A 16,103-nucleotide genomic window follows, 5' to 3' on the forward strand; every position below is an offset into this window, starting at 1 on the left:
GGCCAGCTGAAGAACCCCTCAGGATACGAGATTGTCTTGCTCTGTTGAAGACCCATTGGTGGCCTTTGGCTGTTTTCTGCTCTTTGGTAGGGTTGTTATATTTTTGATACATTCCGCATTTATTTCCATTCTCAATTTTATTATATTCAATTAGCAAAAAACTTCAAAAATACTTTTTCTCACAACAATACTTCAACAAAGACACAAATGGAAGTTTTTAACGACCTTGACTGGCTATACAGCCCTTGCATGGTCGGTATTCAACAAAGAGCAAAACCGATTTTGCACAGTCAGCTATATTGTATACAAAAATGTTAACGGCCCGACATGACAATTTTTAAACAGTTCAATAGAAAAAAGTAATGGCCTGCTTTATATACAAAACAATATTATAGTACCAAAAAAATGTACAGCAACAAACGACAACCAGAATAATACAGAATTATTTTCCATTCGATTGATGTGTTTCCGCTTTTGACTTTGCCTTGTGGTAAAGGAACTCCCGTTTGGAATATTCCTTGGAGTTTGATGTTTTTGCTGTATCTAGTTATTGTTATTACTCTGGATCTAACATATTTCTTGTATAGTATAACGTTAGATTGTAGATATATGTCAATAGACGGACATCAGCCCTACAATAGGAAAACCATAAAACATCAAATGTAACCGTTTTATTGATATATTTACGAGCTGCAAACTGATACAGTGATATACATCATAGTATAATTACATGTTTTCTATTGCATGATAAGTCTAATTTATTAAATTTAAAAATATACATCTTGTACTTCAATAATCTATAACTACATTTTTAACTAATTCTATCCGTTTTATATACAGCAAGAGTTTAAAATCAGGGCTGTGGTATAGTTATTTTGTAAATTTGTATAATTTTACTTATTAGAATCGTACTGATTTTAATGATACAGGTCAATTGATAAACTGATAAATAAGTAATCCAGTACAATTTTAACTATTTGTAATTTGTCTCCTTCTGTCGATCTTCGGTTAATTCTTCAAATGATTGCTGTGAAACGTACATCATGCACTACTTTATTCCGGTTATGTTGTCGCTGAAGAAAACGAAATCAAATCCATTTAATTGTTGATGTGTATTGGTACGATCTGTGTAATGCATGTTTGCACTGGTTTTTACAAATGCAATAACATGTATTGATGTTAGCATGGTTAGAGTACTTTGACAGTTTTAAACTGTTTCAAACCATAATAGTGACTTGTTTTGACAGATACTACATCAATTATATAAACACATTCAAGTCGCGATTTATTCTACTCGTAATTAGCGTAGACCGAAAAAGACAAGATTGATTAATATTGCGGAGAAAACTTCTTAAATGGTGTCAAATCAAGGTGAGTTTACAGGTAAGATCCAGACAGAAGAAAATCGAAATGGCGTCAAATTTCGAAGGACAAAAGGTAGAGGTTCTAACTGAAAATATAGTTGCAACATGTCAATATTCTTTTAACTATACATATGTACTGGTATTTAATAATATTACAAATTAATTTATAATTGTTTCCCGTTTAAATCATACAAAAGATAAGTCAACAACTTATCTACCGTTGTTTGTGTTTGTTTTTTTGTTTGTTTGTTTTGTTTTTTTTTTTTTGTATGTGAGAGTTATTTTTAGATAGGAAATTGGAGAATCTTGATTTGGTTTAGTCCATGGTTGCCAGTGAGACAACTATTCACCCAAGTTCAATAGCATATTCTTATTTTAATTCATTATTGTTTGAGTAAATAATTGACTGTCCTTTCTCAGAACACTTCAAAAACAATTATTATAAAAGATAAAAGGGGACTAAATTGTGCAATGTTATACCATTTGTGATTTTATTGCAGCATTTATAGAAATTATTAATACCTTCATTTTTTGACAGAGCATTTCCAAATAACAATAACGCTGACAACTGCAATTAGAGCAACGCCGGCAACGCATCCAACAACAATCCCAGCTATTTCTCTACAAATAGAAGCTAAAGGCTTGTGAATGTTTATCACTCTCAATGTTGGTCACGTCCTAACAAGTAAGACACGTATTGCAGGTTTGGAGATATTTTGAAACAATAAAAACGTATATCGTTTAAGTTGATAGTATATAAAAAAACACAAGAAAACTAAACAAGTATTACTCGATTTATTTCACTTGACTGGGCGGAGTTTAACCGATTCGCTCACAATAAACCAGTCCGTCTACAGAAAGGTGTTTTAGGATAAACCCATCAATAAAGTCCAGTCATTGTTTTGTAAATTCCTTTGATGACAGTGAAAGGTGATTAGAAATCAGTAATAATTATAACAGCAATCATTCCTATCACACACATCTTCAAATAGACTGTCCTTATTCAAATTAAAACATAAGCTCCGCCCGATCAGTTGAAATAACATTGGTAATAATGCCTGTATATATTTATCTTTTAGCGAATGAGTTGTCATCTTGATTTCAATTTTCTTATTTGTTCGGTCTCGTAAACGTATTTATGTAAAATATTCCAGGACAATTGAGAGGTGTTTGATGTAGCTTTACATACATTACCCACCCAAAACGGATTTTTTTTTCTTGTGTGGTTTTAATTCCCATTTCAAAATCTGACGTTTTTATACATCCACATAACCAACCAGATTCTAGATCGTATGAATTGTGCTGCCATGGTAGGAGTTCCTATCCATGTTAAACTTTAGATTCTAGACTCCGAGCTCCCGTTTTCGGTGAGTACCACGCTCTTTGCACGTTAAATATCCTTCTCGACAAGCTCTTTCTGAGTGGTTATAAGTGATCGGTTGTTTTGCATAATTATTTCATTTGGGTTTTGGCTTTGATCATATGTTTTTGTGGTTTATACTTTATCTATTTGGTAATTTGGTTTTCATGGTCCAACTTTTGTCTAAAATCTGTTAGTACTTTGATGAGTTGAGCCTTTACAATTATTTGTTATAGTGTGTCCTTTTGTCAACGTATATTTGTTCCGCCTAACAGAAGTTCAAGTGGAAACTTTGTAATAAAATATGTCATTATATCAGTTCCTGTTGGAACAAATATTATATATACCATTTATTCCGTTAGGAACATATACTGTAATATTTGTTCCTGTGGAAATAATTTTCCATAATATATTTTCCATTTTGGAACTTATATTATGAAGGAACTTCTATTCCGTGACACTTTCAGCCGTATTGTTACACAACTGTCTTAAGTTAAGGTGAAGATTGGCGCCATATAAAACGTTCAAATCCGATGTATTTGTTTGCTACTATCCTAAGTCACGAACTTAATGTTTAATGGTTGTCGCTTGTTGATGTGGTTCTCGTTTCTCGTTTTTATATACTTTAGACCGTTGGTTTTCCTGTTTGAATGGTTTTACATTAGTCATTTGTGGTGCCCTTTATAGCTTACTGTCCGGTGTGATCCACGGCTCCGTGTTGAAGGTCGTCCTTTGACCTATAATGGTTTACTTTTACAAAAATTTTACTTGGGTAGAGAGTGTTATACTTTCTCAATATTGTAATATACACACTGATTATACAATTTATCAAGTATGCTTACCCTTTTGACAAACCTTCCTCTTCAACTTTAACTGTTAATGAATAGATAGATGTAAATGAACATTTTATAATGTAATCATAGTAATTTACAATATTCATGATTGTCGGTTCCAACAAAATGTTTTATTTGTATCAATATTTATGACATTGTACAATTAAACGCTAGCAATATCAATACGTAAATATGATAGCAGAGGCTGGAAATGAACATAGCGCGACTGGGTACGTCAAGAAGGTAAGAGCCTCAGGTAATGCATTTACCTGTAATTACGTAAACCCACTTGAAATGACACCCAAGAAATAGGGCACCATTGGTAAACAGGTCAAATAACTATACTTATCTTCTGGTATGCATAAAGATTGAATACAACAAAAACAGGTGTCCTTTAGATTACAAATAGCAATGAACAACCATATTCCTAAAAAGAAAATATCGAAAAAGAAGTATAATAAATGGGAAAAGTATTCAAATAAGAGAGACAAATGAATGATAGTTATAGGGAGTATACTAAAGCTAGAAACAAGGCAAAATCAACTGTAATTAGAGAAAGTAAAAACCGTGAAAAAGACATTGCTAAATCAGCAAAGACAAATTGTAAAAATTTATGGTCATATATTTACTCAAAGTGAAAGTCGAAAAGTGGTATTTCTGAACTTCACGATAAAAGAGTTGGCAAAACGTTTATTGCAAGCAATGATGATGATAAGGCTGAAATACTTGCCGAATTTTTCACAAGTGAATTTACTAAAGAAGATGATGAGGATGAAACTTATTAAGTACGTCTAGTGATGAAGTCTTTCAACCAAAAGAAATAACAAATTACTTAAAAACAGGTCGTTACATACAAACGTTCACCTAAATTGTCCCAGTCAATGGATGAATTTAATATGTCAATCAATGGCCACAGCCACACTGTTTTGAATTTCATTCTACGTCAAAGTCATCAGGGCCTGACCAGGTACATCCTAAAGATTTATATGAACTTGCAGATATAATTGACATTCCACTTTGTATCATTTTCAATAGTTCATTTTCATCCGGTATTGTACCAGAAGGTTGGAAAATTGGTCAGATAACAGTTGTTTAAAAAGGGAGATAAAAAGCTTGCGTCGAACTACAAACCAGTTAGCCTTACAATTATTATATGCAAGAGCATGGAAAATTAATAAGAAAGAGAATTGTTGACCATATGAACAAATACGGCCTATTTAGTGATAGACAATTTGGATTAATTGGGGGACGATCAACAGGATTACAACTATTAAAAGTACTAGACCATTGGACTGAAGTTCTAGATAATGAAGGATCTATTGATGCTATCTACACTGATATTATGAAGGCCTTCGATAAGGTTCCACATAAGCGTTTAATTAACAAGCTAAGATCGTATGGAATTAGTAACCAAACATGTAACTGGGTCCAGAACTTCTTACATGGTAGAAAGCAAAGAGTACAAGTTAATGGAAATTACTCACAGTGGCATAATGTAACTAGTGGCATACCACAAGGGTCAGTTCTCGGACCAATACTGTTTGTTCTTTTTATAAACGATTTACCCTTATGTGTGGACTCTGAAGTATTTATGTTCGCAGACGATACAAAATTATATATATATGAGATATACAAACTCCAAATGATATAGACATAGTTCAACAAGACATAGACAAGTTGTTCAGATGGAGTGAGAAATGGCTGTTACGGTTCCACCCTGATAAATGCAAAGTGCTGCCAATATTCACGACACAAACGAAGAACCAAGATGGGAGATACAAGATGCCAACATATGATGGTTCAGAAACAGCTCTTGAAACTATGGAATGTGAGAAAGATGTAGGTGTAAACATAGATTCTAAGCTTACATTTGACAAGCATATACAAACACAGGTTAACAAAACCAACCAACTAGTAGGACTAATCCGTAGGTCATTTAAGTACTAAGACTACAAGAGTTGTTGTTTACTATTCAAAGCACTAACTAGACCCCATCTTGAGTATGTCAGCAGTGTTTGGAGTCCGTATAAGAAAAAGGATATTGAATCAGTTGAAAACGTACAAAGACGGGCTACAAAAATGCTCCCGAACTTGGAAGATCTATCATACGAAGACAGATTAAAACTCTTGAAATTACCAACACTTAGAAATCGTAGACTACGAGGCGACATGATCGAGACGTACAAGATTCCAATAACATCTATGATGAAAGGACATCAAGTGGTATTTTCACATTAAGTAGTTCAACAACAAGAGGGCATTCATTGAAGTTAGTCAAGAACAGGAGTAGGCTGGATGTTAGAAAGTATTAGTTTACCAACAGAGTAGTGGAAGTCTGGAACAGTTTTCCTGAGACCATTGTAACTGCCAAAAACGTTAAAACATTCGAACGAAGACTAGATAAATATTGGAAAGAACATCCTATGATTTTTGACTACACAGTAGATTACAACTTCACGATCGGAGGTAGCACAGTAATCAACAGTGATAGTGACAGTGAAATAGAGCCAAATATAGAGGAGCAAGCTGATCTCCTGCGTTTGGAAACACTTAGGTAGACTTAGGTAGGTACTGATTCCTTTGTGGTAAGAATACACAAACTATTCGATTTCACTTTATTCTATAGAAGGTTTTTGTTTCTTGATTCATTTATTCAAAAAGGCATTATAACATTTGAAAATCTATCGTTGGCCTAATTTTTTGTACCGCATTTGGCACAACTATATGGATCTTCAGAAAGTGTGATGCATGCATATAAGGGGATGTTTACCCATAAAAAAAACTGGTCTAATATGGTCCAATTCTGGTTATTTCAGTTCCATCATTTCCTCTTTTAAACCGGCGAATTACATTTCCGCCATTACCATAACATTAAAGCGTAACAAACGTTACGTTTAAACTATGATCCCTTGTTTTAGTCGAAGTCCCCTTCTCACTACGGAGAAGAAATATATATGCCTTGAGGAATTAAGTGGTTTCTAATGTTTGCTTAATAAGTATTTTTTTTTTTTTTTTTAGTAATTAAATTTAATATAATATATATATATATTGAAAACGACGAAAATGTTCAAGACAACAACTAAAGACATATTTGTACGAATTATCTATTATATTAACTTGTATAACCTATAATAAATGCGCGCAAATATAAAAACAATTATTCCAAAAGCACACAAATGTTATGAGCTTTTTAAAACGCAGAAACAATCAGAAGGAGCTTGGCCCTTACGGAAAAGATGTTTCACAGATGACGTTGGACTTACAACAATAGTCTTAGTTATAATACCGCCCTCTTTATCTCAATTGAGACATCTCCCGTGAATATGATTTTTATCTCAGAATTTGATTTTGTTGTTTGTTTGAATTTTGTTTTTTTTTTTTTTATTTTGGGAGGGGGGCTCAGTCTTTAGTTTTCTTTTGTGTGTTTCATGAGCTGTTTATTTTCCTCACTTTTTGTTTTTGCACAGTTTCAATGTAGAGGATCCTTAAACTCATGATGTGTGATTTGTTCCTTTAAATATTGTCTTCTGCTTCTGTAGTTCGCCTCGTATCCATCATCAGTATTCTTCCTTCTCATAAAAGATGTCTGTGCATTCGACACTATGCCAAACTTTTCTAACTGATCGTACCAAGAAGGCATACATATAATAAAATTGAGAATGAAAATGGAGAATGTGTCAAAGAGACAACAACCCGACCATAGAACAGACAAAAGCAGAAGGTCACCAATATGTCATTAATGCAGCGAGTAATTCCCTCACACGGATGCGTCCTTCAGATGTTGTCAGTGATAATGAACGTCATACTAAACCTCAAATTGTACACAAGAATCTAAAATTAAAAATAGTACAAGACTAAAAGGGCAGAGGCTCCTGACTTGCATTTTCATTTTTACGGAAAATGACAATAAAACGGTAAATTGTCAGTGTCCAAAACTTTTTTAGAATTTCCCTAAAAGTGAAGGCTGAAAGCCAAATAAAACAATGGCCAAGGATGTATAAGACCCGAAACATGTGAAAAGTTTTATATTCAAAAAGGACATAAGATAATAGCAAAACCCATTCAAGGTTAACTTTGCCTCCAGATTTGGATAATGAATCAAATCGGATTATCTCCCGTCAATCAGAAAAAAATGGTTATCGTTCAGTCATAGATTATTCGTTAAAATGTATTATGTATTCAGTTTAATGGTTCTCTGAATTTGATTTGTTTGGCATTAAGTTATCACTGTGTCTTCCAACGGGTATGGGGTTCTAAGGCTTTTTTTTATGTTTTTAAATAAAGGCAACAGTAGTATCCCGCTGTTCAAAACTCATAAATCCATGGACAAAAAACAAAATCGGGGTAACAAACTAACACCGAGGGAAACGCATTAAATATAAGAGGAGAACAACGACACAACACTAAAATATAACACACACAGAAACGGACCAAGCATCAGACAAAATCCCACGAGAATAACAAATAAACCATCAAAACCAAATACATGAATTTGGGATAGACAAGTACCGTGACACGTCTTATCGCAATGTGAAATTATACTCAATTATCGGCATAAGCCAATTAGCTAAACAGTAATGAAACCTAATTTGAATTTAACCAAATTTGATACATGTATGTCTCTTGATACAAACCACATCAATAATGTCCATTTTAAAAGCATGTTTGATGTGTGTATCTCACTGCTTTGAGATGAGTAAGTTTGTGTTTGGTATAAATTCTAAGAATTTTTTATTGCTGCTTACAAAACGAAGCAGTCCCAATGTTAAATCTTGTATCATGTATCAAAAAAATGTATACTATATCAAATATTAATGCTAGATGTGTTCTTTATTATCAGTGTAAGTAATTTAAAACATGTAGAACAGGATTCGCATATCTTTTCAGAACATCTGAGATCACTCTAAGGTTTTTGGGTTGTTTTTTTTTTTTTTTTTTTTTTTTTTTTTTTTTTTTTTTTTTTTTTTTTTTGTGTTGTGATTTGTGTACTGCTCCTTGTACTGGTGCTTGTCTTTTAGCCATTGCGTTTTCAAATATAGATATGAAGATGTAATAGAATATCTTTTATTTCCATAAGAGGTACCCTCAAGGGGCATAGTGCATATACATTCATGACAATATATAGTTACAAACAATTACAAATACAATAAAGCAAAACAACAAAACAGTATGCTTTAAAAAGTTAGACATTTTAAATATTACTTGCAATATGAGCGTCAATGAGACAACTTTACATCCAAGTCACAATGTGTTAAATGTAAGCAATAAGTATAAGAGATCAAAGTACGACCTTCAACACGGAGACTTGGCTCCCACCGAACAGCAAGCTATGAAGGGCCCCAAAATTACTTTTGTTATAAAAACAATTCTAACAGACAAACTAACGATCTAATCTGTATAAAAACAAGAAACGAAAAACATTGACGAACTATACTAACAAACGACAACCACTGTACAGCAGGCTCCTGAACAGTTTGTTTTCGACTGATAAGTTTGAATGTCCCTGTGATATCTTTCGCCTCTTTTTAAATGTGTGTTGCACAAGTTGGCAAAACCTGGACGATAGTGAGTGAACATGAAATGTTTACGACTACGGTAGCTGTGTTCCCTGATGCTTGAAACCAGATAAAAAATAAATAACAACAAAACATGACATTAGAATTTTCAAAAGTTCCTTAAAGGGATGTGATAATACTGTTTTTTATAGGTATTTTGTGTTGTTGATGATGATAGCCTTATTAACACCATGTTGCTATTCCTTTCTGAACATGCGTTTTACTTGAATATCTTTAAGGTACTTCTTAAGGTCAAGTTAAAGTTAAAAAAAACAGGCAAAAGATACAAAGCACATTTGCAGTTTTCTTACTTGAGTTGACGTACACAACACAATCCTTAATTAAATGAAGTATGATCTTTATTTAAATCATGATTTTGTATAAATGTCTTCTTGAATTAGAATGCATCGGGGTTTTTTTTTTTCGAAGTTTGAGAATCTGAATAACTCTTGACCATTTTATTCCATTTTTACTCCGACCTGACTTAATTTTGTTTGAAAAGGAAATTCTACACCTGTCATATTACTTATGTTATACGATTTTCAAATGCTATAAATATTTACAACTACATTGTAGAAGATAGGCAAACAGCACTCAATCAAACACTTTTGTTTCTTAAATAGCGACATTTTACAACATTCCGCTACTGTCTAAATACAGTCAGTAAAACTATAAGTAGTACACATATTTTGATCTGTATGTATGTCTGAATTTATTGATGTCATGCACTTTCTGTATACCATTTCGACTGCAAAGGTTTGACTTCTGGCACTTGTTTTTTTCCATAGGAAGATCGACTATACATATGTTGTATAATATGGAAAGTCGACCTTCCCATGGATAGAAACACGTACTAGTGCCTGTGGGTTTGGGAGAATAAAGATATATATAAAACTTCTTTATGTTCAATAATTGACAGTTTGAAGGTATCAAAATCTGTCAGCTTGAACGACTATACTCTATTAAAATAAAAACATAATACTCAAAGTTAATCCCATTTGATAACAAAAGATATCGTCCTTTAGTTTTTTCAATATTTGACGGTGGTATTCTAAATGGTAAATCATTTTCGATTTTACAAGCTTCACTTCACTACGTTCGGATTGGAAGTCCGCTTACGATTTTGAGAATATGGAATCAGGAATCCAGACTTGGTGGTATTCAGTATTTTCTTCCATCAATTTTCGTATCTTAAATTCTGTTGGAAAACATGTCATTTTAACAACGAAAACAACTAGAAATCACAACACACGAAGAAAAGCAAAAAATGAAAATATGAATAAATTAATTATAGCTCACCTGTTTCACAATTTGTACCGGTATACCCTGAATCACAGGAACACGTGTATGTCGATGATGTCGGTTCCGTACAAGAGCCACCATTTTGGCAGGGCGTGGCGAAACATGGACCTATTATAATTGAGAGATTTTTAATATGACTATATTGCTGAAATTAACCCGTGTTAAATAAGAATGTTAGGCTTTATTTTACAAATATTATTGAACTGTCCAAAAGTCTATATAAAGTTCTATAGATATCGTCAAATAATAGATCAAAAGAAGAACACTGTACATGTTTTGATTCGTTCTTCTAAGAAATTATAAATTCTTTAGAATTCGTTTCTTTTTCTTTCGAATATTTATTCTATTTGATCATTTTTCAACTATTCATTGATAAGATTTTTGTTATTATTATTACATGTATTAACTATTACTATTACACAGAAAAATAAGGTAAATGAACAAAAAATGGTTAGAGAGATTAAAGTACATGGATTCCAGTCAATATTTGGCTGTGGCGCATTGCAGTGCATAGGCGCAAATTTTTGCTAGATCCAATCTTTCATTTGAGCCAAAATGTTATATTTCATTACGTCATTTAGCATAAAATGGAGAAAAAATAAAATACTCATTGCGACATTGTAAATAAGACTCTATTTAGTATACATGCGTAAATCCAAGGCATTGCTTACGTATCTTGTGTCAAACAACCTCTTGGTTTTACTTCAGTGTAAAAGAAGGACGAAAGATACCAGAGGGACAGTGCTGCCTTTTACGTTTTGTGATCTCGTTTGTTTAGGTGTTATACCACCAATTACTCCCGCAAATTTAGAACGTATAAAGTAGGCCTACTCGAACAAAAAATAGTGCATTTGATGTCATTGTTTACTTAAACTAAATTGGCAAAAATGAAACTTTTGGTGAAAGAGTAATATATTAAGACCATTTTGAGCTAAAATTTACTTGTTGATGAGTTTGCATTCAAAATTGAGGATTAATGCTCTCCATAGTATACTAATTTAAGATTTCCAGAAAACCAGGGGTTATTTTTAGTGGTACCTCTATTCGAAAGACCTTTTCTTTTTTGTATGATTTTAAACATCTGTTGAAAATTGGCATGTAGAAAGCTGATACATGTACGATTCAGGATATACCTGGTTTCTATGAAGGTAAACTTAAGGTAAAATATTTAGAAAGCTGTGAAAATTGTAAAATTTGGTTAAACAGATAGGGACTTTTAATTGGTGGTATGACACCTTTATATTTAGCATTATAATGAAAAGCCTCTTATTGACATCTTGTATAGTGTATAGTGCTTTCATTATGGTTACCACGACTGATATCAGAGAAATATGTTTATAAGCAATCAAAAACTGTGTTTTAGAGTCATTATCAAAAGACTTTAAGTCTCTTTTGAATACTATCAAAGCTCTTATTCTTGTTATCTCTGTTATGATGGGAACGTATTAATTGTAAAAACAACCGTGCAAACACTGAATTGTCACCGCGCTTAAGTACGTCCATTATTCACTTTCCATTATTCAAAATTCAATAATGAATAATGAAATAGTTCATTAATCACTATGCAATGTTAAGTGATGAATAATGAATTATGAAATAGTATGTTTCAGTTTTCAAGTTAAAAAGTGAATAATGTAATATTGTGATACTGTGATACTATATCCCGTATTTCTGAATTCGTCATTCTGGTGTTATCTAACAAAATTAATATTCAAATTAATATCAGAAAATAATCAAAACACTCTTTAAATTTTTTACTTTATTTATTTATTTAGTTTTGGAGGGTAAACTAGTGGGTTTCCCTATCTACATGTATCTTTAACAAAAAATCCTTGGTTGAATGTAAGGACGACCTGAATACCAAAACATATATATATGGCACTCATACCACAACTTCCTATATCAATTTAAAAAAATAAAATGCTTTACGTTGTCCTTTTTTATTTTCACTTTACCTTTGCTGTTCCTGATCTCCAGATTATATATAACATGTCGATTGTGCCGCAATGACCATTAGATGGGTTAAGAAGGACCTAAATGCCAAAATAAATGGGAGACGGATTTATATATTTTTTCCAAACCCATATTTGAACTTCATGTAACATTGTAATATTTCATTCTTGTAATTTTTCATTAATAAATACTGTTTAAACTAACGCATATAAGAGTAGTGCCGAAGGACCTAAATACTTTTTTTGAAAAACGCGTGAACATTAAGAAATAGCTTATTTTGAATAATGGAATGGACTGCTGCGACCCATAATTAAGGAAAACTTTATACGTCATTTGAAAGTCTATTAATAGAGGAACAAAATGGTTATAAACAATATGTGCCGCAATGACAATTAGAGGGGTTATGGAGGACCTAGATGCCAAATTTTGAAGAATGGAATGGATATTTTGTCTAATGATCATTGCGGCACATATTGTTTATTATCATCTTGTTACTCTATTACGAAAGCCGAGAAGGATCATTCATAATTCAGAATTCAAAACTCGCAAATCAAGAAAGATAATCCTGTTTTATTGCAGTTGCAATCCAAACACAACAAATATTGTCTTAATCAGGTTAATTGATCTTATAAAATATACCGTAGATTAATAATATAATTGTGCACAAACAAACATTATAACACTTTACAAAGGATATGCCGACATTTTGTCAGACAAGTGAAACATTTCTTGTTATCAATTTACTCCGGGAGAGAGAGATATCGAGTGTCACTTTAATCCTTATTCGATTGTTTTTTTTTTTCTCTCCTTCTTTTCATGACTTGAGAATCTTTCATAATATAAAAATAAGAAGATGTGGTATGATTGCCAATGAGACAACTCTCCACAAGAGACAAAAATGACTCAGAAATGAACAACTAGTAGGTCAAAGTATGGCCTTCATCAATGAGTAAAACCCATATCACATAGTCAGCTATAAAAGGCCCCGAAATGATAAATGTGAAACGCATATTACAAGAGTAACGAAGGACTTAAATATCGAAATACGCGTGAACATTGAGAAATAACTTATTTTGAATAATGGAATGGACTGTTGCAACCCGTCAGTTCCTAGTTAAGGGGAAAATTATACACCAATTAAAGCTGATTGATAGAGGAATGAACTGAATGTGAACGACATTTGCCACAATGACCATTAGAGCGGTTACGGAGGATCTAAATGCCAAAATACGCGTGAAAATTAAGAAATAGATAATTTTGAATAATGAAATAGATATTTTGAATAATGGAATGGACTGCTTGGACCCTTCAGACTCTAATTACAGATATATATTATATCTCAATCGAAAGCTTATCAAGAGAGGAACAAAAGGTATATAGTCAATATATTCCGCAACGCATATTAGAGGAGTAACAAAGGACTTAAACATCTAAATACGCGTGAACATTGAGAAATCGCTTATTATGAATAATGGAATGGACTGCTGCAACCCGTCAGTTCCTAATTAAGGAAAAAATTATACACCAATTAAAGCTGATTGATAGAGGAATAAACTGAGTATGAACGATATTTGCCACAATGACCATTAGAGCGGTAACGGAGGACCTAAATGCCAAAATACGCGTGAAAATTAAGAAATAGACAATTTTGAATAATGAAATAGATATTTTGAATAATGGAATGGACTGCTAGGACACTTCAGTCTCTAATTACAGATATATATTATTTCTCAATCGAAAGCTTATCAAGAGAGGAACAAAAGGTATATAGTCAATATGTTCCGCACCGCATATTAAAGGAGTAACTAAGGACTTAAACATCGGAATACGCCTGAACATTGAGAAATATTCAATTTTGCATAATGAAATGGATATTTTGAATAATGGAATAGACTGCTATGACCCTTCAGCCCCTAATTACAGATATATATATTATATCTCAATCGAAAGCTTATCAAGAAAGGAACAAATTTAAAAGGTATATAGTCAATATGTTCCGTAACGCATATTAGAGGAGTAACGAAGGACTTAAATATCGAATTACGCGTGCAAATAAAGACATAGCCAATTTTGAATAATGGAATGGACTGCTGCAACCCGTCAGCTCCTAATTAGGAAAAAAATATACACCAAATTAAAGCTTATGGATGGAGGAATAAACTGAGTATAATCGATATGTGCTGCAATGACCATTACAGAGGTTACAGAGGACATAAATTCCAAAATAGGCGTGAAAGAAATAACCAATTTTGAATTAAGAAATGGATATTTTAAATAATGGAATCGACTGCTGCGACCCTTCAGCCCCTATTCATAGATATACCCAATTCGAAAGCTTATCAAGAGAGGAACAAAAGGTATATAGTCAATATGTTCCGCAACGCATATTAGAGGAGTAACGAAGGACCTAAACGTCGAAATACGCGTGAACATTGAGAAATAGCTTATTTTGAATAATGAAATAGACTGTTGCAACCCTTCAGTCCCTTCAAAAAAAATTATACAACAAAAAAGCTTATTGATTGAGGAATAAACTGAGTATGAACGATATTTGCTGCAATGACCATTAGAGCGGTTACGGATGACCTAAATGCCAAAATATGCGTGAAAAAATTACACACCAAATTAAAGCTTATTGATAGAGGAATAAACTGAGTATAAACAATTTGAGCCGCAATGACCATCAGAGGGGTTACGGAGGAACTAAATGCCAAAATACGCTTGAAAATGAAGAAATAGCCAATTTTGAATAATGAAATGGATATTTTTAATAATGGAATAGACTGCTATGACCCTTCAGCCCCTAATTACAGATATATATTATACCTCAATCGAAAGATTATCAAGAGAGGAACAAAAGGTATATAGTCAATATGTTCCGCAACGCATATTACAGGAGTAACGAAGGACCTAAACATCGAAATACGCGTGAACATTGAGAAATAGCTTATTTTGAATAATGGAATGGACTGCTGCAACCTATCAGCTCCTAATTAGGGAAAAAATTAGACACCAAGTAAAGCTGATTGATAGAGGAATAAACTGAGTATGAACAACATTTGCCGCAATGACCATTCGAGCGGTTACGGAGGACCTAAATGCCAAAATACGCGTGAAAATTAAGAAATAGCCAATTTTGAATAATGAAATGGATATTTTGAATAATGGAATGGGCTGCGACCTTTTAGCCCCTATTTATAGATATACCTAATACCTCATTCGAAAGCTTATTAAAAGAGGAACAAAAGGTATATAGTCAATATGTTCCGAAACGCATATTAGAGGAGTAACGAAGGACCTAAACATCGAAATACGCGTGAACATTGAGAAATAGCTTATTTTGAATAATGGAATGGACTGCTGCAACCCGTCAGTCCATAATTAAGGGAAATATCACACACCAAATTAAAGCTTATTGATAGAGGAATAAACTTAGTATAAACAATATGAGCCACAATGACCATTAGAGGAGTTACGGAGGACGCAAAGGGTAACTGGGGAATATAAATATGGTGCCTTTGATCTTCCCCGAAATAAGCCACAATTCGGATAAAATGCATATGGGTGGGTATAGACTTTAAGGTAATTATGATAACCAAAATGACCAATCAGTTAGATTTTGGAACAGTAGAGAGACTGTAATGGTCGAGGAAATTAAGCATCATCCTTATAACTTAAAAATAAAAATAAAAGCATAATCGAAGAAAGCAAACCAGTAAATATTCAGAATTACCTC

At 32.9% G+C, this 16,103-nt stretch overlaps 1 long non-coding RNA gene across 1 annotated transcript; it reads right to left on the minus strand.

The window, feature by feature from the left end:
• Positions 1-656: 656 nt before the first annotated feature.
• Positions 657-10,546, minus strand: LOC143085420 (uncharacterized). The gene is made up of 4 exons (XR_012981334.1): positions 10,412-10,546; positions 3,567-3,597; positions 1,887-1,985; positions 657-1,073 (listed from the first exon to the last, which is right to left on the minus strand). It is a non-coding gene; the product is annotated as an uncharacterized LOC143085420 (long non-coding RNA).
• Positions 10,547-16,103: the final 5,557 nt, after the last annotated feature.

This window comes from Mytilus galloprovincialis, chromosome 8 (genome assembly GCF_965363235.1).
Source record: "Mytilus galloprovincialis chromosome 8, xbMytGall1.hap1.1, whole genome shotgun sequence".
Taxonomy (NCBI): domain Eukaryota; kingdom Metazoa; phylum Mollusca; class Bivalvia; order Mytilida; family Mytilidae; genus Mytilus; species Mytilus galloprovincialis.